We start from the raw sequence: 27,393 nt of genomic DNA, 5'->3' as shown, positions 1-27,393 counted from the left end.
AAAATATTTACTGTTCCTCCTGAATCACCCTGTGTATATGTAAGCAAATATGTGCCTAAAGTATAGGAATTAGAAACTCGAATTAGAAACTCACTAATGAACATTCAGTGAAATACACACTATTTTGTTCGTAGGGAACTAGAAAGTAATTGAAATGGCATCAATTTAATTATATCTTCACTAATATAGAAGGCAATTGTTACTTATTGTCGGTGGATACCACCACCACCCAGACGGCACCGTTTCAAGGCCTGTTGGTCTATCATCGGTGGGCCGGTAAGTACCCTATCGATGCATTTCAACTACTTTCGAGTTCACTACGAACAAAATATTGTGTATCTACATTGAACATTCATTAGTTCATTTCTAATTCTAATCCTATGCTTTACCCACATATTTACTTAAGTATATACTTATGCACTCCATTAGGCATCTCTCATATTGTGGAAATACTTCGCAACTGGATTGTCATGATTGCAATACCCAGCCACCGATGATAGGTCAACAAGCCTTGAAACGGTGCTGTCTGGGTGGTGGTATCCACCGAGAATAAGTAACAACAGTCTTCTCTATTAGGGAAGCGTTATGCGGCCTAACCATTGTCTTTCTAAAATATTTAGAAAGAGTTAATTAACTGCCTAAATTGTGAATATTCATGTGTATTTAAGGAGTGTATGCGTAACTTTTTGAGACTAATATATATTATAATAATATGTTTTTTATTTATATTATGTTTCCTTTCAATTGTTTTGAAAGCATTTAACAAAAAAATTATGTTCTTGGCCAATTAATTAGATGCCAACATTTTAACATGGTTCTCTAAATGATTATCTGTGTCATGAATTCATTAAAACACGAAAAACTGTAACTAATGGATTTTTAATTATATTACGATCTTAATTATATCACATTTTCAAAAATTCCGGCTGCCAATACCTCCTTCTCTAAGTTACTAAAAATATTACAGACTTCTCTATCGATTAGTAAGATAGTTGTAACAAAGACTAAAATTTAGCTATAATGTTGGTCATATTCTTAGGATTAAAATTACAGTATATTAGTCTTGAAACTATATGACCTTGAACATTATAAAGATATCGTATACACGTGATATGTCTTTGTGTTATACTAAGTAATGAGTTTTTGAGAAATCTAATTCAGGATAACTTCAGTAAATGCTTTCCATCATGGTTATTGAATGTGTTCAGTGAATCTAATGATTGGTATCACTAATTAGGCTGCCAGAAGCGCGCTCTCTCGCTTCATTACTTCATCAATATATTTTGAAACGTTCTCCATAACAGAAGTCCACAAGCCAATTATCTAACCCGTTCTTTTAAAGCCTGACTGAACAACACTGTACAGTTCTAGGAATAATTACTTTATAAACTGTAAATCCCTTAGATGTTGCTTGAGAGGCATGGTATGTCGGTAACATAAAACTTGTGAAAAGAGGAATAAAATACTTCGATCAACGTTAGAATATCTGTTTATTATATGTTAGAATATCAGATGTTTCGTGGTATATTCTTACCAATTCATCAGTGATTGTTGTCGTTACTACTTTACCGTTGCATTTTACATTTATGTTTATTGTGATTAGTAGGTGCCAGCCAATATTTGATGTCCCGTTATTATCCATACAGATCAATTACTAAGGTAGCGCAAAGAACCATCACCTAAACATCACCTGATGATATTGCAAAGACAGCTGTTACTGAAAATACCACGAAACGTTTGCCTCCATTATGCACAAATTTCCAATTCGGAAATAAGCATAGACCAAAGGTTGGACTATAGCTATTTACTCCCTCCCACTAATAAGACATTTCCCAATACTGTTAGTATAAAGCTCTAGACCCCAACGTACACAATAAATCCATCCATACGTCGATTTTCTAGTTTAATGCGCCCACCGGGCTAGCCGGGTGGGTAAGGTGCCTGCCTGGCAACCCAAAGGTCGCGGGTTCAAATCCCACATCGGGCTTGGATCAGAGTGGAAAAGGCTAAAACTTTGGGAGGTGCATTATGGCCACAGAAGCCGATGCGCCAACAACTAACAAAAAAAATCTAGTTTAATGCATCAGTCAAACCATTGGCCCTTCTGATCTACGTAACAGTGAAGTAACAACTAGTGATACCTGATGATAGTACCTGAATTTTACTTTATATTTTTCAATGAGCTAAGTGACCAAATCGCAGACTCAGAAGGTGCCAATTGTTAAAATTTGAATCACTGACCAGAAAGTAGAAGATGGTTAGCAATAGTCGCGACTAGAGTCAATGCAAAAAACATGGTTACATATAAACACGATTTTGGGCTGCTGTTTACTATGAGACCACTCAGTTCCAGACGTTGCCCTCTAGAGCAGTTTCCTAACTTATCGACCGCAGATCACTCGTAATCGGCAAGAATTCTAGGTCCATGTTTTGATCAAAGATCAGTAAACTTCTCTTTGATTTATTAAAAAGAATCGAAGGCTAGTTTTATTTATTTTTATAGTAGACAATTTTCTTTGATCAATAACTTTCAAATTCATACTAAAACTGCTTATTATATGTATATTTATTCTTATTCGTAATAATAAATTGATGGTCCGCCTAAAATATGTTCAACTGAAAGTGGTTCGTAACATTAGACAGGTTATAAAAAGCACTGTCAAAATTTTCATACATTTTGTTCAGAAAAGAGAAATTTTATTTGAATACTTTTGGCACGGCTAGGAAGTATGGAAGTAGAAGTCATGTATGTGTAGGTATAAAGTATCACCATTGAATACGTAAGTCTAAAGTTTCTTTAACTAATGAAAGCTTTATTCCTTCCTCTCCCCCCCCCCCCTTTTTTTTTTTTACTTTTATACTTTTTTTAAGTTAGTAAAAGTACTTTTTTACTTTTTTGTATTTTTTAAAGTAGTGCAAACCCAAGTCGGGGAAATCAGGGATTTCAGCTTAACTGCCTTTCCGGGACAGAGAAATCTGATCTATTGCATCCCTGTTATGGTCTGAAAGTTATATGGGAATATGTGTGAAGTAGATATATAAGTATTCAGCGCTGTCCAGGAAGTCCAACAAACCATATCATATGTCAAGCTGGATGTTGGATGTACCGAGGCATGAAGCGTGCCAGCATAAATCAAGCAAAAATACCATGTAGAAGAGCTGACTTGAATTCATTTCTCTTTCGTTGGATGAAGAGAAAGTGCGTGAATGAAACGTGAAATAATTAGTTTAAATGTGCCCATTAAGAGTGCTGTAGCAGGCATGACAATCATTCATTGTGATAAATATCGAATAAATTTTTTTCCTTTTACTTCTTTTTGCGCTAAAGAAAACTCTGCCATATAGGTCATCCCGATATAGCCTTAAAAGAACAAAAACTTAGAACACAAATAAATGGAAATTTTAATAAATAAAATATAGGTAGTGCTGATGAAAATAAATAAAAATATATCACTGTAAAGCCTTTACTTAAAAACTATAAAAAGACAATACATTTATCCATCTATAGATGGATAAATGTATTGTTTTTTATACATTTCTAGGTGGCGCTGGTGTCCCACTCTAACGCCACTTGATCGTTGTTCTGAATACCACTTAAATACAGCTTCTTCAGCAACACTTCTTTTGGCTTTTTTAATGTCTGTCTATTTGATATACTGCAGTAGCGTAGCTACCCTTTTTCCGGCCCGGAGGCAAAGAACATGTTCGGGCCCCTACTTAATTAATGAAAATTGCAAAAACACAGCCAAAGACGCCGGTACCCTAAAGGGCCCGGAGGCAATTGCCTTGTCTGCCTACATGGTAACTACGCATCTGATACACTGCTTTTATCACTTTTCACATCGAATTTTAAAGCTAATGTCTTTATAGATTCTTTTTGTTTTTTAATATCTGACACAGTCTGTTGGCCAATACCAAATTCTTCAGCAATTTTTTTTCCAGGAACACAATTTTCAAGTTGTTCTGTCACTTCGAGCTTGTTAATGATAGTTAAAATAACGTGTTTTCTTTTTATTCCACTTTTCAATGCTTTAGGACCAATAATTATATAAAATATGTTAACTTATGTACTAAATGAAGTGATATAAGCAATAACATCCGTTCGACTCACAGTCAACGAGAGAATTTTCTTGAAAGAGTAGCAGATCATCACAGGAGAAGAGTAGTGGTTGAAAAGTGAGTGTCTAAAAAACATGTTTTTAAGTTAAAAAAGACCGTTATTTTAAGTTCTTTTTTAAAAATCATGTTTTTAAGTAAAAAAAAAAACCGTTATTTTAAGTTCTTTTTTAAAAATCATGTTTTTAAGTTAAAAAAAAGACCGTTATTTTAAGTTCTTTTTTAAAAATCATGTTTAAGTTTTTTTTTAAATCATTTAGTTTAGTCCATTTTCAAAATGGATTAAACTACATGGTACATTGTTTTCATAAAAGCTATATTGTACACTACCAACAAAAAAAAAAAAAAAAAAAAAAAAAGAAGAAGAAGAAAAGAAAAAAAAAAGAAGAAGAAAAGAAAAAAAAAAAAAAGAAGAAGAAAAGAAAAAAAAAAAAAAAGAAGAAGAAAAGAAAAAAAAAAAAAAGAAACAAAAACTATTTATAATGAAATTTCTCATAATTACCAGACGAAAACAGAAACGCAATTGCTCTCAACATACTTTTGGAGAAAAAAAATTGGCTTAGCCGAAGCGTATCAAACACATCCAAGTAAAAAGTGCATAAAATTAGCCGGAAACTACAGGGGAGTATGTTAATTTTCCATTTACACGCGACTGCATTACTTCAAGCAGTTCATTCAATTAGGAGGCCCCTTGTATGCCCATTAAGTTAGAATCTAAACAGCCGTCTTCATATTTGACCAGATAATATTAAATTATGGGCAGTGCAGGAAAAGAAAAAAAAAAAAAAAAAAAAAAAACGGTTAACCCACATTTCGATGAAACTACTAATCACGCGAATTACTCGTATAATCGAATTAATTACTCATAGACTTTCACGTATCCGCTTATCGATAGTGTTTAAAATTTAATTTGAATTAAAACGTACACGCACTCATATTCACATATTGTGATATCGAGCCCCAGTAGCATCAGGGCTCAGGAGATTCAAAAGGAAAAGTGAAATTGCATAAGGAATAAATTATGGATGCACCAGAGCCCAAACTCGTGATGATGTGCCACTTACTCTCCCACTATTTTATTAATGAATTGTTTGGAAGTCAAGAAGCATTATAGAACTTCACTTTTCTCTGTCAAATTATTCTGACGGATATTGATAAAAGGAGTTGGATAGATGTCGTTCACGCTGACCTATTTAGCGCAGCTCGTTGGTTAAGATCACCATCTTTCCACAGCATCTAGTAAAGTCCTGGATTCGAATACTGTCAAACCCGGAAGAAAAATTTCACACTGTGGTGAGTTAGTCAGTCTCAGGAGGTGGGTAGTATAGTCAGAAGCAGAACTATAAATTTTAACACCTATGGCCAAATATCAGAAATGCATTTTTGTTTTCATAAAAATAATTAATAATTCATCCAAGGTTCCACGAAACATGCCGGTGACAATGGTTCATCAAAAGCCATTATACTCTTTTTAGATGTTTTTTTCAGTGTAATAAGGCTGTGTTTGTAATCTGCACGATGAATGAAAAACTACAATTTCCAAACTAAGGGGGAAGGAAAAGCCACCCGTCCTTGCCTGAGACAACCCAGTCACAATGTAAAAAATCCCAAAAAATTACATCTAAACGGAATTCAACCACAGACTTTTCCAGCTGTTGACCTAAAGCTTTGAAGCGCGTGCTCCTCCTTTTCCATTCTTTGAAGCCTAATGTCGAGAATGGTAAAGCCTTTAGATAAATGTCAAAATTTAAGTTATAACAGCGAAATGAAGATTGATTCTAATTACTTCCACTATTTACACCACGATAAAATCTTTATTGTTCAGCAATATGTTGCCGCACCCTTACATTTTGATGGGAAAGTGATCGCAACTCTAGTAAATGTACTGTAACATATTGCTGAGTGATAAAAGGTTTTGTCGTGGTGTGAATATTACGAGTAATTAGAATTAAACTTGAGAAAAATGCAGATTGCGTATAAGAATAATCCAATATAACGTGTTGATGAATCTCCTTATTACACACCGCCCTTTAATACGTGCCTTTTTTGAAAATAAAATTATTCAGTAGTACCGCACATAGCATGTTATACAACTATACACAGGATATTGTGTAAGTTTAATTGTTTATAAAAAACAAACAAACAAACTAGGTATAATACAGTGTAAGATCATGTATGGGCCTGAATGTAGCTGGTTTTATTTGCACAGACTCATTAATAACAGCACGCACATAGTTTATTATCAGTAAAAAAATTTAAATACATCATTTATATACAAAATATAAAATTTAAAAAAACAATAATTTACAAAACAAAGAGTACAAATACATCATTTGCATAAAAAATACAAAATTTACATACATTACATACAGTGCATTTTGTCATGAGAGACAAGGAAGTGATTCCAGTTGTATAAGGTTGGTCTGCATTTTAAGTACTGCATAAAGCTCTGGAAGCTTCATTTTAAGAATGATGTGGTCTGTTAGAACGGGTGCAGAGATCAAAAAGATTAGTTAGTGGCACTAAAGATACTCTTACGAAGAAAGACTTTAGGTTTAAAAATTGCAGGGTCCGTAAACGCTGTAATTTGCAGAACTGAAGAAATGTTATTACAGATAATGAAGAAAAAAACAGATTATGTACATACAATTGCGACAATTACAATTCGACGATTGCTAATCCATGCGTAGAGGAAATTTTAGTCCATTTTTAAAAGTGGGTTTTCTTAGCGTTATTGTTCTAAACAAATACTCACCATACAAATATCAAATTCGTCCTGCTGGAAACCTCTCTTAAGCTCCTTGCAGAAGGCCAACTAGCCGTGCAAATGTGATACTCCTGGTATCACAAACTTCCATCTGTCGTTGTGGAAGTTGATAGCTTAAATTCAAGGAGGAACTGGACAAACTTTTAGAAGGAATGGATGGGTGAAATTGTTTTTTTTTTTTTTTGGCTGATGCTACATAAGCTCATACGCTTGCTTCCTTCATCCTTGCATCACATGACTCCGTTACTACTATTACCGTACATTAGGCAGCATAATTATTCAGCGGCATGTCATCCTGTGGTGCAAGTAGTGTGCGCTACATGAGGATCCAAAGGTTTACGTCGTTGTCGAGCCAGTGCTATTCACAAAACGTACACAGCCCACTGATAACCGAGACGCTAGTATATTTGTATGCTAAAAAAGTTTATGCTGTTGTTCTGGGTTTTAGGCGCATCAGAAACTTAGGTCTGCTGTATATAACACGTCTGTAAATCGTGTGTATTCTGTGGTTGATTTTCTGGACGAAAAACTCGAGTATGGTCAACATGGGGTTGTATCCGAGTATAAAAAGAAATTTATTTATTTATGAAAATTTATGAAAATCGTCAAAGCAATTTTAATAGTTTTTCAGGTCAAAGTTCAGTAAAACGATTTCGCTCACCATAAAAGCAAGCCTTATGACATAAATGACGTGTTTGGAGATGCTCCAAAAGAATTTCAGGTCTAATTATTGAGTGCTTTGGGGCATGTCATTTTGTTGATGTGAATTAGCAAGTATCATCACGCAAGAACAATGTTTCTTTCAAATGCACTCATGAGTTACACGAGAAGGAGGCCATGGAGTACATGAAAGGGGATCCTTTTAAAGTTCTTCTGCCAATCTTTTAGTATTTTCATATTTACGCTAATGAGACCGTGAACTTTCATGAACGGGAAATTTATATTTTCATATTATTGTACATAATAGTCCCTAACAACTAGATCGCGATACCATCTAGTTGTTCACTGTGTGCTGTTTCAGAAATAAGGCCAATCAGTGAATGACTTCCTTTAGATATATAAAAAGTTCCTCCTGTGCCCTAGTCATATTTTGAATTTTTACCATAAAATGTAGGTACAGTTCGTTAAAATGTTAAGTGGAAGAAAAACTTATAGCTCAAACGTTTATTTGTGCTTGAACAAAATAGACGTAACCGACTTTCCATAACTTTAACGATACGGATATTTATGTAGTCATATTACTACGAATTTCGGTGATTTGTTCCAGGTTTTTAAACATAATAATAAAAATGCACTATGAACCTACAGCTCTTGTCTTCGATCACTACAATTATCGATATCCCTCGGTCGTGAACATTATCTTACTAGGTCGTTACCCGACAATTCAAGATCCATTTGTACATTTTTATTTCGTGATCGTCCCCAATCGTTTTCTAGTTGATATGACATGAACGTCTGTTTCGTCTCCGTCTATTTTTTATACCCATTTTGTATGTTCATTCCATTGGTATTCAGTCTGTTGTTTCACAAGCTTGTTGTCCATAAGATTTGCTATATCATTCATTCATTCATTTGCTTTAATTTCATTTAGGCCTATTGCATTTGGTGAATAATAGTCATCATCACTATCAGTAATTCAATCTTGTGACTGGTCAGTTCCTCTGATGAGCTGTCGTCGTCTTTGTCTCTCTTGTGCCGTTTGTTTTAGTTCCTCAAACTTTCGAAGTCCTGCTTCATCCAGCAACGTCCCGATGGAGGTCTTTTTGGTTTACGCCTAGGCGTTTCCCTCCACAGTCCCCTCCATTGCAGCCAGTATCAATCCACCATGTCCAATTACGTGGCCCACCCATTTCAGTCTAGTTGATCTTATTCTACCTAAATTTTCCTTTGTTCTTAGACACGTCTTAATACTTCCACATTTGACACTTTTTCAGTCCATTTAATTTTTTCCATCCTGCGTCACACCACATCTCGAAGACCTCAAAACTCTTTTTGTCTCTCTTTGTCAGAATCCATGTCCCTGCTTCATATAGTGCCACTGACCAGATATATGTCTTTATTATCTTCTTCCTAATTTCTTGTGACATCTTCTTCTGCATAATCAAGGACAGTAGAATAATACAGTAACCGACATAAATTACGTCACTATAAATTTTTCGCAAAACAAACATTAGAAAATGTTAAAATTGCACCTGTAGCCTGGCTTTTCTCTATAAACCGACCAAAAATGACTAAATAGTGTATGATAGCTACATATCTCTCCATAGTGACCAATGTTATGATGTTAACTTAACTAAAAAAAAACAAACAAAAACTCATAAAAAAGATTTACAGACTTCATGTCACAAACAACAGTGGGGTTAGGGTTATTTATGACATAATGCAGTCGACTTTTTTTTTTTTTTTCTTTTTCTTTTACACTATTAATATTTTGTTAATCCATCTAGGGCTTGATTAAGACCTTGAAGAAGACCTTGATTAAGACCAATTAAGACCTTGCCCCTATCTGAAATGGAGTTTATGAGATTTTTGATGTAACCGTTGCCTAGTTAATGGCGGCAGACACGAATAATGTTTTTTTTTTTTTTCTTGTGGTTGTTATCTTGTTAGACGACTTCTTTGCAGTAATTTTCTCTCATAACGTGCCAATGGTTTCCTACGGGGTTTAAATGTTTGCTATTTCTTGGATGCAATAATTTAATATTTCTCGGATATTAGCATTAGAGTCAAAATTTTGTATTTGATGTATTTTGTTTGTGCTTTTTCGTGTGTTTAAGCAAAATAGACGTATCTAAGTTTCGAAAAAATCAATGATAGGGATCTTTATTCCTGATATAAGTTCTAACGTCAAAAAGTGCTCTTCCAATTCTCTCTCTCTTGAATTTTACCAAACTGTCCGCTTCGGCTACGCTTGTAGATAACTTATTCCAGTATTCCACGGCACACTTTCACAAGGTAAACTTTATAACATCAAGTCTACTGTTACTCCCGTATATGCTTCAATCAACTAGGCCTCCCCCACCCAAGGTGTCTAGTTGCGAAGCTCGGAAGATCACACCTCTAAGCCTATCCTACAGTGATAATGCTTAACTCTCTTTATCAATGTAGCCGCCTTTCTTTGCACCATCTCTAGAATTCTATATCATTCTCTAGATACGGCCTTCAGGCCTGAATACAATTACTGGATACATTACGCTTCAATCAAATCAGTTCTCTGCCCCCAGGGCTTCTAGTTGCTAAGCTCGAAAGATCACATCTTATAAGCTGGTTCTATAGGGATAATAGATAAATAAATTTTCTGTTTTTCCTCCGGGACGGTCACACGGTCAGAGGAGTTCACAAGATAGAGAGAGAGAATACAAGAAACAGCAGCGTATTTAGCAGTAACTGGCTTGAAATTCCCGGTCACTTAAGGCATGTGTACTTATGCACCCTCGCGCCTGATCACTCGGCTACAGATGCTTAGCGCTCTTTATCAATCTAGCCGCCTTTCTTTGAACTTCCTCTAGAATTTTATATCATTCTTTAGATACGACTTCCTGACCTGGATACAATATCCCTTTGACCACCTTCTCTCAAAGCAGCATATACTGATTCTTATCGTTAACCACCAACACAACCTTTAAATCATCAGCAAACTTTGACAGCTTCCTCGGTATCTCTCATCAGTCTTATCTTTAGGAAGATAATAAACAAGAGCGATCTGACAACTGATCACTGAAGGAACCTACTTTCAACTTCCAGTCTACTCTGAATAATATCTTATATGACCATCCCCTCTTGTCTTCCAACATTTAACCAATGATAGATCTTCCCTGCTATCCCAACCTGCTGTAATTTATACAATAACTTCTCATGAGGAACTGTATCAAACGACAATGTCAGCTTTACTAAAATCAAGTACAGTATATGCCAAAGTTTTTCTCGCTTCCAACTACTTTATAAAAATTGTAATAGTAATATACTGGATGTGCCAGGCAAGTTCTCCCCTTATGAAATCATGCTGAAGCCCGTTTAGGATACTATTCTAGTAGAGATTGTCCTGTATTGTGTCTTTAATCATAAATTCCATAATGTTACAACCCCAAAAGTCAAAATCATTGGTCCATATATCACAAAAGTCAAAATTACTGATCCATAATTGCCCATCACTTCTTTAGCTCCTTCCTTTTGAAGTGCGGAGACATTGACAGTTTTCCAGTCCAATCCCTGAATATAATAATGATCTCATTAACAATAGTAATGTTAAACGCACTGACTTTCCTTCCGCCATCATACCATCCGCCTCCTGGAACTTTTCCTTCTCTCGGCTTCACTATTCTCCTTTGTCACAAAGTGGCTTCAAAAGTAAAGAAACCACATTAGCGCCAAAGGGGAACAAAGTGGCTTCAAAAGTAAAGAAACCACATTAGCGCCAAAGGGGAACAAAGTGGCTTCAAAAGTAAAGAAACCACATTAGCGCCAAAGGGGAATAGTGAGGTTTCAATATTAAAGGTAGTTGCAAAATACTAGTTCAACTCAACCGCCATGTCGGCTGATTGAATTATACCATCGTGCTGATTTTGCTAGGAGGCTATCGAGTTTACTGTCTGCTTTTCTCTCTCTCTCTTTTTTTTTTTTTTTTTTTTTTTTGTATTCATATATGAATAGAATTCCTTTTCCTCGTAGGAATTATTTTTTATACTGCACTGCTTATAACTCTAATGCTATGGAAAAAGGAGAGCAAATTTAATTAGCTATTATTAAATGAGGCGCGAGCTATAGCAATAAGTATTGCTATTGCTTTTAGCTATTTTTTAGTACCTTGTAGCAATAACCAAGTTAATAGTGGGATTAAAAATGTTTCACTATCGATTCGCATAAGTCACTAAAATTTTAAGAACAGAAAAATACGATTCCAAAGGAAATTATCAATGAAAATATTCCAGTTAGGGCTTACCTTACTATCAGAAATAGGTTCCTTCTCCCCTTCTATATTGCACAATGTAAGTACGAGACAGAATTAGAATACTGGAACAAGACTGAGATGATGACTGACAATAATGCAATGCAATATGTTACTTTTGATTTGTTGCATAACGATTCTTTATTATTAACTAGTGCTGAGTGTTTCAAGTTTAAGAAAATAAAAGAAACCTAAACAAATTTAAACTTGATTGTTGCCATTAACCACTAGAAATCAGATTATTCTGAAATTTAAATACTTCTCTGTGGCCGAGGACCTCATTGAAGTGGTCCAGGGGCTGCTGGTTAAGAACTCCTGGTCTAGACTATTAACTCATAGATACCGTTTGTTTGACATTCTTGTCTTCAGTACTGGATTTAGGTTGTCTGGAGTCATGGCACACATTAATATTAAAAGTTAAAAACCTTTAATCCTTACAATAATTGAATGGGTTAAGAGGAGACTCCATCGCGACTTTGGAGCCCTAAAGCAACTGCTCCATTCGCCCGGATCAGTTCATCGTTACCAGTTTTAGATCCTACCTGATCACACAAAGTTAATATTAATTTTGGTTGAACTTTCATTTTATTATTTCCACTGAAGTCCCATATCTAATTCATAGTGAATACGCAGAAGTTTTGAAATTTTTTTCTCCCTTTGAAGCACTATTCTGAAAATATTACAGCAAACTGAAGGTGTAGGTTAAAAGAATAGGCACATGCAAGCCGTGCAAATGGAGGGTGCATTGGATGCCTCCCCCGGATTTGGGGCCCCAATCGATGGAACCATCAAATTCTCAACATAAATAAACGAGGCCTCTTAACTCCTTTTTGCATCCGAGTCCAAAAGTACCATTGCACGGCCCTTGGCACATGCCTGAAACTCAAGTTTACTGAACTCTGCCAAGGTCTAAATGTGCAATACACAAAATTCAACTTCCAATAAATATCTAGAAAATCTGTGTAGAAACACACAAAGGAAACTTCGATACACAATCCTTCGCAATTTCTTTGAACACTAGCAAGGTAACTAAATGTAAGATAATTTCAAGTCGAACATTGACTTCGGACAAATAACACAGCAATAAGATATGTGATATCTGACTTTTTTTTTCTTGTGTAATTGTTTGTTTTCGAAACTTTCACGATTTACAAGGCTTTAGTATAACCGCTAGTTGATTTCTTCTAAACTCAAACTGGAACTGTAATTTAAAACTTCAACAAATATGAGGCCATTTATCTTCTTATCACACCCTTTGCGTCCACTTAGCTCCAGTCTTCAAGTTTCCCGTGGCAAGTCACATCTAGTCACGATATAGCACGTGGATCCTTTTAAAGCGAACCTGAACCCTGCAGAGCATTTTATCTTGCTGCAGTTTCCTATATAATTTACATATTAACAAAATGAAATGCAAATTCACACATTCGAAAAAAACTCAGAAAGCAGAGTCGTACATAAATAGATATTCGAAGTGTTACTTAGAAGTTATGAGAATAATCATTTAGTTATTGTTTATCTTTTTTTAGTTCTTATTCTCAAGACACCCAGGCCCTAAACTAGCGAGAGAGTAGTTGAAATAATACACTGGAATTTATACAAAATTTGACAGTCTTAATGAAGCAGAACGAACAGTTCTTTCTTATATCGGTCAACTAACTATAATAAAACCAGATATCGTTCTACCGGCAGCAGATGTTTTTATACATGTGTTCTTAAAACCTTTACGTCCACTGGCAGTTTTAGGATTTGCTGAGGGGGGAAGAGGAAGGTTTGAAGCAATGTGCCATATTTGATATATATATATATTTTGTCCTTTTTTTACCTACATTTTCTCGCTTTTTCTTTTTTCTTTTTTTATTACCTACAACAGTCTGCGCTGGTAGCGCAGTGGTATCGTCACTGTCCTCCCCAGACCAGGTGGAAAAGGCCCGGGTTCGAAACCTTTTTTCACTTCGTGGCTGAGTTAGCCAGTCTCAGGCCTAGATAGTAAGGTTTTTCTTCCATAACCCGGGATTTTTCGTCCAGCAAAGCAGACAAATCGATCAGAGAATACATGCAATTTACAGACACAATATACACATGGGTAGATGAAATAATTTTCTGGGTGACTTTTTTTTTTTTTTTTTTTTTTACATTTTCTCCTTTCAAATTTGGACGAATCATAATGCAGCAGGGGGAAAAAAAATAAAATCTCCGGTATTTTTATCATGGGGGAGGTGCTTTAGCCCATTGAACTGCTATTTGAAACCACCACTGTTTACACCCAAGAGAGTTTAGCAATGTCAGAACGTTGGAACCAGTTGACACCCAGGGTCTTGAGCTGGATATCATCATTCTTCTCTTTCTTCGTGATTCCCTTCTCTCTCTCTCAGGGTAACTCGGAAATTTATTTTAGCTGGTGCAGCAATAAGCCTCAGGCTTCCTTGCACTATATGGCTAATAATAATAATAATAATAATAAATAATAAATAATTTTTATTAATAATGAAGGGGGACGCGATGGCCCAGTGGTTAAGACACTGGACTACTAGCCTGATGGACCATGGACCCGGGCTCGAATCCCGCCCTAGTGGAAGCGAACGCGGCTCTATTATACTGGGAGACCGATATAATAATAATAACATTAAAATGGTGATAAAAGAAAACATCGCGAAAGTTACCCCATTGGACTTACCTTCACCAAGGTCGGAGTGACGGCTGTGGCGCCATCTAGTGTCACTCGCGATAACGAAAAATAAATTAAATAAACCAGTGGACATAAGCCGAAGCTAAAAGTCCACCTCCATAGATGGATGATGTCGCAGAGATATAGTATTCATACTATATCTCTGCGATATAGTATGAATAGTATTCATACTGCATCGAGTGTGGCGCAGGATAAAGTCACTCACGTTCAGGCCTTAGGCAGAGGGGTCAGTTCGAAAAGTTGGAGACAATCTCCCGAGCAAGACAGTGGAGCAAGTGGCACTGTCCCCCATAAGGCTACCACAAGTGAAGGGCAAGACCTACCAACTAGAAGTGCTTCCTGCGCAACTGCACTAGTGACCACCCAGGAAGGAAGAAAACGGCAACGCATGAAGTGGAGCATTGAAATGAATACGTACATCATGCGAGCATACTATGAAATAACCAGGCTAGAGACCGATATGACAATGTACAGGTCGTGACTACATACCAAGTGGTTGGAACGATATCTGGATATTCAGGTCACCGAACAGCAATTAGCAGACCAAAGACGGACCATCGTCACGAAGAATCTAATAGCTCCTGCCATCTTGAAAAAAATCACGCAGGATGTCAGCGATCTGCTACAAAGCACAAAGAATATGGTCAATATGGAACCAGAGGAGGAACATCATACTATGGAACAAGAGGAGGAACAGCAAGAAGAAATACAACCCAGAGTAGCTGAAGTGGAAAGAGACGAAGTCATGATAGCCAGAATAGAAGACGAGTGGAAAAAGGCCCTAACAGAATTCGAAGGAATGTACCCCACAAGAACCCACGTGATACCTAAGCAGAGGCCAAATAAAATCCTGTGGAGAGAAGCCGACCACCTCAATCGGCAAATAATGCCACATTACCTTGACAACAATGGTGCAACGCTGGAGGTTATCCACACAGCCGTATACTGTGCTGCCATAGCAGTTACTAAGATTAATGGAAAAGAAACGAGAGACCAGCAGCAGAAGAACCGAAAACAGGTGGAACCGCCAGCTTGGGAAAGAAGACTTTAGCAGAAGATAGAAAAATTAAGAATCAAGATAGGTCAGTTGACCCAGTACTAACAGAGTAATAGAAGTAAGAAATTGATTGGAAAGGTGAAGAGCATCCTCAAGAGAAACAGCATCCACAGCAAACATGAGACCAGAAATCAGAGAATAGGAGAATACTTGGACACATTGCAGCAGAACCTCCTCGCACCCAGCAAGAGACTACAGATACAAAGAGAGCTCCCAGAGGAAAATAAACAACCGAATCTTCGATGAGAACCAAAGAGCCTTCTACAGGAAACTGGGTGAAGATGAGAAAGCAGGAAACAGACCACCCGAGAAGAAGACGATTGAGAAGTTTTGGTGTCTGGAGCAGTGAAGTAAGACATAACAGCAGAGCACCCTGGTTAGAAGTAGAACGGAAGAAAACCAAGGACATGCAAGAGATGAGAGAGTAGGAGATTCGAGAAGAAGTAAAACAGTCGATCAGGAACACACACACAACTGACGAACCCCAGGAATTGATAATATCCACAACTACTGGTACAAGAAGCTCACCTGCACACACAAGCAATTAGCAGAGCAGTTCACTCGAATGATAAGGCACCCGGAGTCAATTCCAAAGTTTCTCACCGAAAGGAGTCACATATCTGAAGCCTAAAGACGAAGATACAAGAAACCCAGCGAAATACAGGCCAATCACCTGCCTCACAACGATGTACAAGATCCTGACTAGCTGCATAACCAAGAAGATATCAGACCACTTAGAGAGTCAGAACATAATGGCCGAAGAGCAGAAAGGATGCAAGCGGAGAAGCAAAGGATGCAAGCGGAGAAGCAAAGGATGCAAGGAGCAATTAATCATTGATGCCGCAGTTATGGAGCAAGCCTTCAAGAAACACCGCAACCTATACACGGCCTACATCGATTACCGCAAGGCCTTCGACTCCGTACCTCATAGCAGGCTATGAGACCCTGAAGATCTACAAGGTCAATCTGATAGTGACAAACTTCCTAGGAGCAACAATGGAGAAATGGAGTACCACCATTAAGGTCGAGAACATCAGAACCAGGCCAATCCCCATTAGAAGAGGAATCTTTCAGGGAAATGCTCTGAGCACACTGTGGTTCTGTCTAGCACTCAACCCGCTATCAACCATGCTTGACGGCAGCAAGTATGGATATAATCTCAAAGAAGGAAGAAAGAAACTGTACACCCTCACCCACCTGATATACATGGATGACATCAAGCTCTATGCGGCAACCGAGAAGCAACTCCAGCAACTACTCCGGATCACTGAAGAATTCAGCAAGGACATCAGGATGGAATTTGGTCTAGACAAATGCAAGACCCACACACTGCACCAGGGAAAATTAGTTGGTCGAAACTACCAGCTGCTGACTGGTAAAGAGATCGAAGCTATGACAGAAGGAGAGACCTACAAATACCTAGGGATGATGCAGGCTCAGCAGTTAGAGCACAAGGAAATCAAGAGGTGCCTGATCGAAAAATATCATCAGAGACTCAGAAGCCTGCTGAAAGCAAAATTGAACGGAGGGAACACAGTTAAAGCCATAAACATCTATGCAGCTCCAGTACTAACATACACCTTCGGGGTCATAGATTGGACTAACACCGAGCTAGAAGGTTTCATGCGAAAGACAATGATGACCAAGAGCCGCCAACACCACCCGAAGTCAGCAGGGCAGAGACTAACAATAGCTCGGAAAGAGGAAGGAAGGGGCCTGATAGACCTGATAGAGCAACAGAAACCAGCGATAGTTAACCTGAAGGATTACTTCGAGAACAACACAGCACCACTCCACCAGGCCATAAGGTAGATAGATAAGTGGTATATCCCATTCAACCTAAGCGAGGAACCCCACCCACCCAGACGGCACAAGAAATGAAGTTAGAAAGATGGGCAAAGAAGACACTCCATGGCAGACACTACAATGACCTCCATCAAAATCATATCGATAACATTGCTTCCAATGCATTGCTCACAAGCGTGACGCTCTTCCCCGAGACTGAAGGATTCATGCTGGCCATCCAAGACCAGATAATCAACACTAGAAATTATAGAAAATACATCGCAAAGGAGCCCGGAATGTCAGAGGACACATGTCGACGATGCCACTTGGCCTCAGAAACGATCCAACACATCACCGCGGGTTGCAAGGTGATCACCCAGACTGAGTACACTCATGGACACGACCAGGTAGCCAGGATAATACGTCAGAAGCTATCGAGGAAATACCAGTTGACCAAAGAAAGTGTACCATACTACAAGTATGAACCCCAGGCGGTACTAGAGACACGAACCCACAAGCTGTACTGGAACCGCGCCATAATAACGGATAAGACTATCCCGCACAACAGGCCGGACATAACTCTTGTGGACAAGATGGAAAAGGCTACCTACCTGATTGACATAGCGGTGCCCAACACTAGCAATGTCCAGAAAACCCATGAGGAAAAAATTAGGAAGTACACGAACCTGAGACATGAAGTCAAGGAGATGTGGCATATGCAAGAAGTATCGACCATCCCGATAATCGTGTCGACCATCGGTATGGTGCCAAAGACCCTACATAGCAGCCTAGCAGCAATAGGTCTCCCAGAGAACACCTACAAGGAACTCTAGAAAGTCGCAATTCTGAACACCTGTAGGATATTCAGAGAGTTCCTCGACCAACAGTAACAACCAGATATAACAACAACCACCCTGTGTTCTTGCTAGCAGTACCCGTCACGGAGTGGAATCCCCCAATCAGGGAGTAATAATCATAATAATAATAATAATAATAATAATACAATTTATTTTCATCAAGAGAATTTGTTTACAATAAATAATAATAATAATAATGTGTTGCACCTGCAACAGCTTTTGAAGTTACTATCATAATTCTTCACATACACAAAACTATAAATTTCTCCCCAGAAACATGGCGACTTTATTATTATTAATTCGATCTAAAATGATAGTTATTTCGATGGTGTGCTTTCTTGTGTAATACAATGTCTTCGTGTAGCACCGACTGGAAAAGAGAGAGAGTTTTTATTGCAACAACATTTGATTGTAACTGATTACAAGGTTAAATAGTGTCGCACTTTTCCCTTCACAGCCAAAAAGCCAGGGGGTTTACAGATAAGAATACCCGTGTTTGAATCCTGTCAATGACGTCACGAAGTTTTTATGGACTTTTTTTCACTCCATGAATTAGTTAATCGGTCTCAAGCGAGGACAGCAAGGTTTCCCCCCAGAATGTGGAACATTTTGTGTGATGACAGAGATTGGATGCAATAACGCCATCCACATTTTCTAAGTTAAAATACATGTCGGGCACGCCAATTTATATAGTTGGTCTACCTGAGATAGAAAATAAATAAATTTTATCATTTTTTGGGGCTTAGGTTTTAGTATTCATCTGGGAACTTCAGATGAACACTTAAAAAAGCACTTCAAAAAACCTCAAGTTAGTCAGTAAATAAAAAAAGATGGTCGCTGTGATAAATTCAGCCAGAATAGAGCACTGTGACCATTTCCTTCGGGAAACTCATCGTGAAAAACGAGGAAGAAATTGAATTCTTAGTGTGGAACGAGAGTCACAGCTTGTTTAAAGAATTAAATGAATGCAGGAAGTTGAACATAGCATTACTACAAAATTCTTTAGTGAAATACGTGAAAGTGTATTTCAGTATTCATTTTCAGCACACCAAGCATAACTTTCGTGACTTTCCATAAGTGGTGTTATTATATCCCATAATGGATACAATAACGCCATTTAACACGTTTCGATATTTTATTTATTATTATTTTTTTATAATCAACAAAATAAAAGAAAAGTCTTTTTAATAAGTAAATAGCAGTTATTAGAGTTCAAGAATTAAAATATTATCAAGATTTTTAAAATTGTGTTCTTGTCTATTTGAAAATGAAACAAAGGACTAACAAGTAAATGTACAAAAGAGCAGACATTGAGAAATAAGTTTGATGATGAAAATTAAGAGGGGGAAAGGGGTATTAAATAAATAAATAATTTTTTTGTTTATACTCCGGGACGACCACATAAGGTCACAGGAGTACCCAAGATCCAGCGTACTTGTACCACGGTCAAACAAAGCGCGTGTACTTCTGCACTCTCGCGCTTGATCACACGGCCAATAAGGAAACGTATTTGTTCAAGAAAAGATGGAGAACCAATAATACAGTTCATGATGTTGCAGATAAAAAAGTCACCCATGGAAATGTCCTATAGAGAGAGAGAGAGAGAGAGAGAGAGAGAGAGAGAGAGAGAGAGAGAGAGAGAGAGAGAGAGAGAGAGAGGAACGCTTCTCTGTGGCAAAGTGTTTCATAGTTTTTTGGGTGAAAAATGAGGTGAATTCGAAAGCAAAAGTATTTGATGAATTTGATTTGAACTACCTCTACCCTTTGAAATAGATATTGTTGTTGTGGGGACAAGATGATATCATAATAGTCAAACACCGGAAATTGCATGTAAAGAAGGATTATAACTTTGCACTCTTGAAATCCATGGAAGAACGCATAATTAATCCGAGAAATTCTGTAGTCTAAGATTTATGAGATTGATGGAAGAGGAGGGATGAAGATCAGATCGAAATAAGACACCTAAGTCCTTGAATGTATCGGTAGATGCAATGAGAGAATTTCCAGCAGGGTAATCAGTGAATAATTACAGTCTTTTCACATCAGCTCCATACAGGCAATTCCACCAGAAGTGTATGAAAAACACTATTTTAATGTAGGGTTTTGGAGATAGCGGTCGACAACCTCTTGAAAGAATTTGCATTTTCAACTTTTTTGCCAAGAGATCATCACTCACTGCAGACTGTTCCAGAGTAAGATGGTGTCATTTTGAAATGAGTTGATTTAATAAAAAAAAAATAATTATTATTAGTTTGCACCCAGCGTTTATTAAACTTAGATATCAAACTCATTCCTAAAGTAGACTAATAAGATAAAATGATATGTTTATTTTTGAAGTATAAGTTAAATATATATATATTTTTTTAAAGACATGCTATAAACAAACACCCACATCGAAACTTATAATGCTATATTATATAACACGTAATCGACAATGATCATCTAAAAGTTTTAGCAATTTGGGAAATATAACACCCGAAACGCTTTTTGCTTTATTTTATTTTAATTAAAATAAATGAATTAATAAAAGTTTAAAAAATAGCATTATATTAAAATTACTCTGTGCGTAAGTCCTTTTTATTACAACTATTCCAAGTAATAAATAAATAAACCCCAAACCTCAATTCAAAAGAAAAAAAGATAGGTTTCTGTTATCCGAGATTTTCTTTATCTGAAAACCAAGTGAGACCACGATTATCTCGTTCACTTCGGTCTCACTGTAATGTTTTGCGAGATGAGATGCGTAGCAGAGTCAGGATTACACAACAGATTACCTTACAGATTACCACATTAATTACCCGCGTAGGTTGGTATAATTACCGCCCCCCATCGGGTGGAAAAAGACCCGAGTTCGAGTGCCATCAATGAAGTGAGGAATTTTTGTCTTTTTCGTGTAGTTGACTTAGTTGGTCTTAGGCGAGGGTGACATGGTTTTTCTCCCGGAAACTCGGGTTTTTTGTCCAGCAAATCGACCACAGAACGCACGTAATTTACAGACATACGGTGCAATGTGACTTAATTTGCTAATGCGCCTAAAACCCTACAACAACAACCAACCAACCAACTACCTTATTTGCTGTAGAACAAATAAGGCTGCACAGATTTGCTGTCGCGGTTACCCTAACCGAGGTGTTAGGGCGGGGTTCATATATTTGTGCTTAGTTCAATGATTTGCATCTCCTCTGCTAAAAAAATTTACATTTCACAGCGTAGAAAGTGGGCGAAGATATCTCACAGCTTCAATAATGCTTGAGGGCGTTCTAACCAGACTGGTAGGTCTGCTTCAAGTGTACAGGTATGTGCCAACTGGATTTGAAGTGGGAAAGCAGTGGTGAGTGTGACGAGCTAGCCATGTGAAGAGACACAAGAGAGAGTAGGTTGACCTCGAACACTCCATTGTTGTAGATTTAACGTGCCCATAGAAGGGATACTATTACTCGACATCCGCATGGAATGACACAAAATCGCGACAGTGTGAGCTAATATAGCTGGTCATTTTAGAATGCTTCGTAAAATGAAAGATTCAGGAAAACGCCTCGTTATTTTGAGCTATTCAGGGACTCGGATGACCACAGTGCTCGTTCGTTTTATAGCCTCAGGTAAGAATAGCAGTTGAATTTTTAATTACCATAATTATATTTTAGCTGTTTAGTGAACCTTGTATAATTTCACCTTTTACTGGTACAGTTTGTTGTGTCATAGCACCCAAATAGTGTGTTTTATTCTACAGATTTTTTCAAGTTAAAAACAGGTTGAAACTCCACGACTGCTTTGTTTTTTGTTATTATTATTTTTTTCTTTAACGACTAGTATTACATAAGAGAAATCTTGTTCGATATAGGTTGTCTCTTGTTCAAGGATAAATATGAAAGTTATAAATAGAGTAAAAATTATTTAATGTGACCAATTTTTATCATTTTCGCTACTGGCAAAAGATAATTAAGGATTTTTTTTTTTTTAATGACGAATATTACATAAAACGAAATAATGTTCGCGCAGGGTGTCTCAGGCCTCTTGTTTGAGGATAAATGTGAAAGTTAAACGTAGAGTTAAAAAAAGTATCGAAGCATTTAATGTACCTAATTTTGTCCTCTGCGCTCCTGGCAGTAGACGATTAAAGCAATTACGTCTTAAAATATTAGTGCGCCATGATATTGAGAACGAAAGATGAATAAACTGTTAATATTCGAACTTCGTTTTGCCTTCTGGTATCTAGTTAAAGTTTATATAAGCAGTAATTTTTACAGTGATGGGAATTTGATTTGAATTGCACTAGGCCTCTTCGCGGATGAAGAAGCTGCTGTCATGTGTGCAACCTGTGGCTCTAGTGGGAGATCAGCAATCTCCCACAACGACAGGAGGGCTTAGTAATTGGAAGTTTTAATAGAGAGAATCTGGAAACAATTATTTTAATTTTTAACTAAACGCATTATGTATATACAGTAGTTAAGGTTTCCTTCCAAATTTTTTGTTGTAGAATTTAAGCTAAGAACCTTTGATTTTGATTTCTTAGAATGAATAATTGAAGAGGTTTTACTTGGCGATTTTATTTATAGGAAATTCATTTCGCATCTATGCATTCCTGTAATATAGCTATTATAACTGCTTTCTGCTGTGTGAGCTTTGGAGATTCAAGAATTCAAATTTGATTGAATACGGAATATCAAAACTAGGAAAATTACTGATATTAGCGTAAACTGCGAGATCAAAATTAGAAGCAATCAACTGAAAAGTATACAATATGACAAGTGCATACAAAATGCTGTATTTCAGTAAATTTATTTCGAAGCTTTGGAAGTTAATGTCTTTGAGTTGTCATTTTGGTATTTTAAATCGTTAAGTGAAGTTCGCAAATCCTGAATATTTAATTGTAAGTCAATAGGAAAATTTGTTTTAAATTTGAAACAATCTTTTTTGGATATTGCATAATTTTAGTAGGCTCAGCCAAACAGGGTCAAAATAAATCAGATAGTTTACAGAAGGTCAGAAGGTATAGGAATAGTTTATAGAACCTGAGTTTATTAAGCAAAGAATTAAAAGGTTAGTTTTAACTTTAATTCTTAAACCTTTGTGCACATTTGTGTATCTTTGCAAGTTATGGTATTTTGACTTTTTTTGTTTAACTACATATTTCCAAAGTTCATCGATGAGAAATACTAGAACTATTTTCGTTTCGTGGCCGAGTTTGTCAGTGTTGGGGGAGAGGTTGCATGGTATTACTGCCCCCGGAAATGCGAGTTTTTCGACCAGCAACTGGCACAGTCATAGAATATACACAAAGTACAAATATAGGTTTCGAGGAGTTGCATAATGGGCCCAATTGTGATATGAATCTAGGGGGTTTCCCTCAGCATATCAAATTCCGATATTTAGCCTTTAGCCACTGATCATACCATAACTAATTGTATAATTCTTTTTTTACTGTAGCTTAATTATTGAAATGAAGATCATATTTCTAATACATTTTGTATAAAAACAGTCCTGAAGCTCTATGAAAGGAAGGGCTGTGTAAATTGAAACTAAATTTATACACAAACGTTCGCTGGCAATTCCTGTCTAAGTGGGCTTTTGCTGCAAAACGGATATCCTCGTGTTATGGAATTTGGATTTTTTAGAGAAATGGTCGCTAACAGGGCGCCAGCCTCATAAAAGTGGGTGTCGGCATTAAACCGAAGGTGTTTATTGTATTTTATTGTAGCCAGGCATCCACGGATGAGGTTTTAGACAAAGGCAGAATCGCTCTACTGCTGTCGGACTTCCGTTTTACTTTACAGTTATGGTGCTTGTATGGAGGAGAAATAATTCATCTTTATTGTAATCATAACACGTAAATTAGGCCCACCGTTTCTACAGATAGAGAGTCCCTTGTGGTAGTACACTGGATATAATTGCCATCATTCCACAATGGGTGGAAAAGGCCTAAGTTCGAATCCCGTCAATGACGGGAGGGATTTTTATAGGCTTCTTCAAAGCATGACTGAGTTAGTCACAGGGGCGGCTTGTATGGTTCTATTTTCCCCCGGAAATTCAGGTTTATCGTCCAGCTTAACAGCAAACTGACTGAAGATCAGTTTGTTGGACGAAAATTTTTAACATTTGAGCATTGTAATTGAGTATTTCTCACAGAACTGCGCGTGTTACTGGAGGATTAAGTTTCCGAAGTGTGATAAACCAAACTCACAAACTTACGAAAATTGTACTTAGCCAATTAGTTTAATGAAATTTAAAGACAAAATCTCCAACCTGAACTCACTGAAGCACAAAATAGTAATTTGTAGTAGGGCTTTAGTAGCATGAGCGACTAAGGCCATATTGCTCCGTGCATATTGTCTGTAAATTGCGTGTGTTCTGGGGTCGATTTTCTGTTTGCTGGACGAAAAACCAGAGTTTCCGGGAGAAAAAACCATGCTACACTTGCCTGAGACCGACTAACTCAGCCACGATGTGAAAAACGCCCCATAAAAATTCCTCCCATAATCGACGGGACTCGAACTCAGGTCTTTCCCATCCGGTGTGGGGGAGGACAGCGATTCTACCAGCTGTCACGAGGGCCACAAAATAGTAATATTTCAGAATCTGTTTAGTCTCCATTTTAAAGATAAATAGTTAAAAAGAGAAAGGATTGATAAAAATGTTACAATATAAAATGTCTACAGTGGGTTTAAAATAAAAGAGTTACACCAAGATTTTAAAAAGATGGAAATAACCAAAAAACTAAGCTAGTTAAAATTGTCTGCATGATAAAAATATTTGAGGTAAAAATGATTTATGTATTGGAGAAGGTTATATTATGAAAATGTCACTCTCTACTGTTGTATAATGGATATATAATTTGGGTATGTTTAATTTGAAGACACTTTCTATAGTAAATGTCTTCAAATAGCAGAATTACTTTACCAAAGTAGTAGTAGTAATGAAGACATGTGATGCAAGAAAGAAAGCGTATGAGCTTATGTAGCATCAGTCAAAAAAAAAAAAAAAAAACCTCAATTTCACACATCCATTCCCTCTAAAAGTTTTCCAATTCCTCCTTGAATTTATTTAAGCTATCAACTTCCAGTACACACTTGAAACAGAAGTTAATAAACAAATCAATTTCCTTAACCTCACAATATACAAAACAGGCACCAAACTGGGAACCAAGATTTCTAGGAAAAATACACACACAGGTAAATACCTACACTTTGAATCACACCACCCACTTAGTACAAAAAAAGCTGTTCTTTATAACCAAATTCACAACGCTATTAAATACAGCTCTTCACAAGATGACTTATCTGTTGAACTACAATATCTTACAAAAAAGTTCATATCTAGGCAATACCCGTTCCAATTAATCCAACACATAATTTCCATCGCCAAAAATAACACCAATAATTTATTTTTGGTGTCCAAACACAACACAAAAGGGAGCACGCGCATCATTCTCCTTTATCACAGTAGTCTCGCCAGACAATTCCGTCAAATGTTCGCAGGTACTGACATTACACTTATATTTTCCTCATATCACAAACTTGGGTCACTATTTAATACATACAAAGAAACATATAAATACCCAATAAATGACATGAATAATATTGTATATTTAATAAAATGTCAGCAAAATTGCAATGCCTGCTACATCGGAAGCACCACTACCAAGTACGGTTCCACAAAAACCTCTAACACACGGGCTTATTACCATTACAACAGTTTCAGAACAGGGCAATCCTGTACCGAGCTTACACTACAGTACATTCCCACAACCACACCCCTTTAGTTGATTCTGCCATTACCATGATAAAATTAAAATCTAGTTACAAAATTTTCAATACGAAGCCCTTATTATAGAATGGTTCCGCCATCACACCAAATTAAATGTCATAAATGCGAAACTACCCTCCAACCTTTCCCCGGTCTGGAATCACACGCACCTAAGATTCCCGCACAAAGAGCATCACGGGGAACATAGAAGTGCTTTAAAACACGCGTTCTCTTCTCACTTTAGTATTGGCAACTGAAGACGTTAAAAAACGAGTCAGTTGTTATGACTTTTGGCTTCACCGGTTTCATATATTTTAGAGTTTTTAATCAATTAATTCTTCAATGACAACCAGGGACGGAGTTATGCACTTCTACTTCCTTGAGCATATTTTAATTCCATTTTTAATTTTTAATTCCGTATCCTTACTAATTAACTCATTTAAACTCTAAATTATTCAAAACCTCTTAAATCCCAAAATTATTCATCCATCCTACCTCATGTAACAACTGCAGATTATCTAAGGTGAGTACCGTTTATTAAGCTTTGCTATTCGAACTTGAGCTATCAACTTCCACAACGACAGATGGAAGTTTGTAAAAGCAATTCACCACCCGCTGGCTAAAGGCAAATTTCCGCACATCTATTCTGCAACTGTCTTTCCTCAATTTAAATTTATGCCCCCTTAGGTTCGTAATCTGAGCAAGCGGAAGAATCCCATCAGAATTCAGCGTGCTCAACCCTTTCAAGGCCTTATACACCTCAATTAGAGAACCTCGCAGGTGCCTAGTCTCCATCCACTACAGTTTACAGAACTTAAGCCTTTCTTGGTAAGAGGATCCCTTCGCTCCCGTCATCAATCTTGTTGCCCTTCTCTGTACACGCTCAAGCAACTCAACATCCAAAGTATTTTGTTATACTATAGTAGTGCACTAGACATCCTTTATTATGAACAATCCATGTATAATTTTCATGTCACTATTCAGTATATATAAATGGACATAACAATGCTTATGCAGCCTTCGAAATAATAGACAGAAGCAGAATAATTATCACCTATGATTAGGAACTGTAGTCGAATCATATTAGCTTTGCTGGACATCCAGAAATCGAGGCAACAGAGCGGTTTTCTATTGGGAGATCTCAACTGCGGGATTCGTACCTACTGTTAGCAATTAACCCCATGTTGAGCAAAGTAGCCAGTGCATTTCAAAAGACCCTGTAGGACGATGCAGGCCTACAGAATTGTTAAAATTCACAGGCTAATAATTGTGTTTAATAATTACATTATTTGTCTTTATTGCTTTATATAATAAAGTTATTCATTTACATCGCCACAATGTCCATAATGGGTTGGTTCAAAATTTCACTTAGTTGAAGAAAGTGACGAGCAGAATGTATGTCATTCTCTTCTAATCAGTGAGATTAATTGAGAAAAA

Source organism: Mastigoproctus giganteus, chromosome 10 (genome assembly GCF_048544385.1).
Source record: "Mastigoproctus giganteus isolate SK-2022 chromosome 10, ASM4854438v1, whole genome shotgun sequence".
NCBI classification, from domain to species: Eukaryota; Metazoa; Arthropoda; class Arachnida; order Uropygi; family Thelyphonidae; genus Mastigoproctus; species Mastigoproctus giganteus.
The sequence above is the reverse complement of the archived record's forward strand: the minus strand, read 5'-3'. Positions refer to the sequence as shown.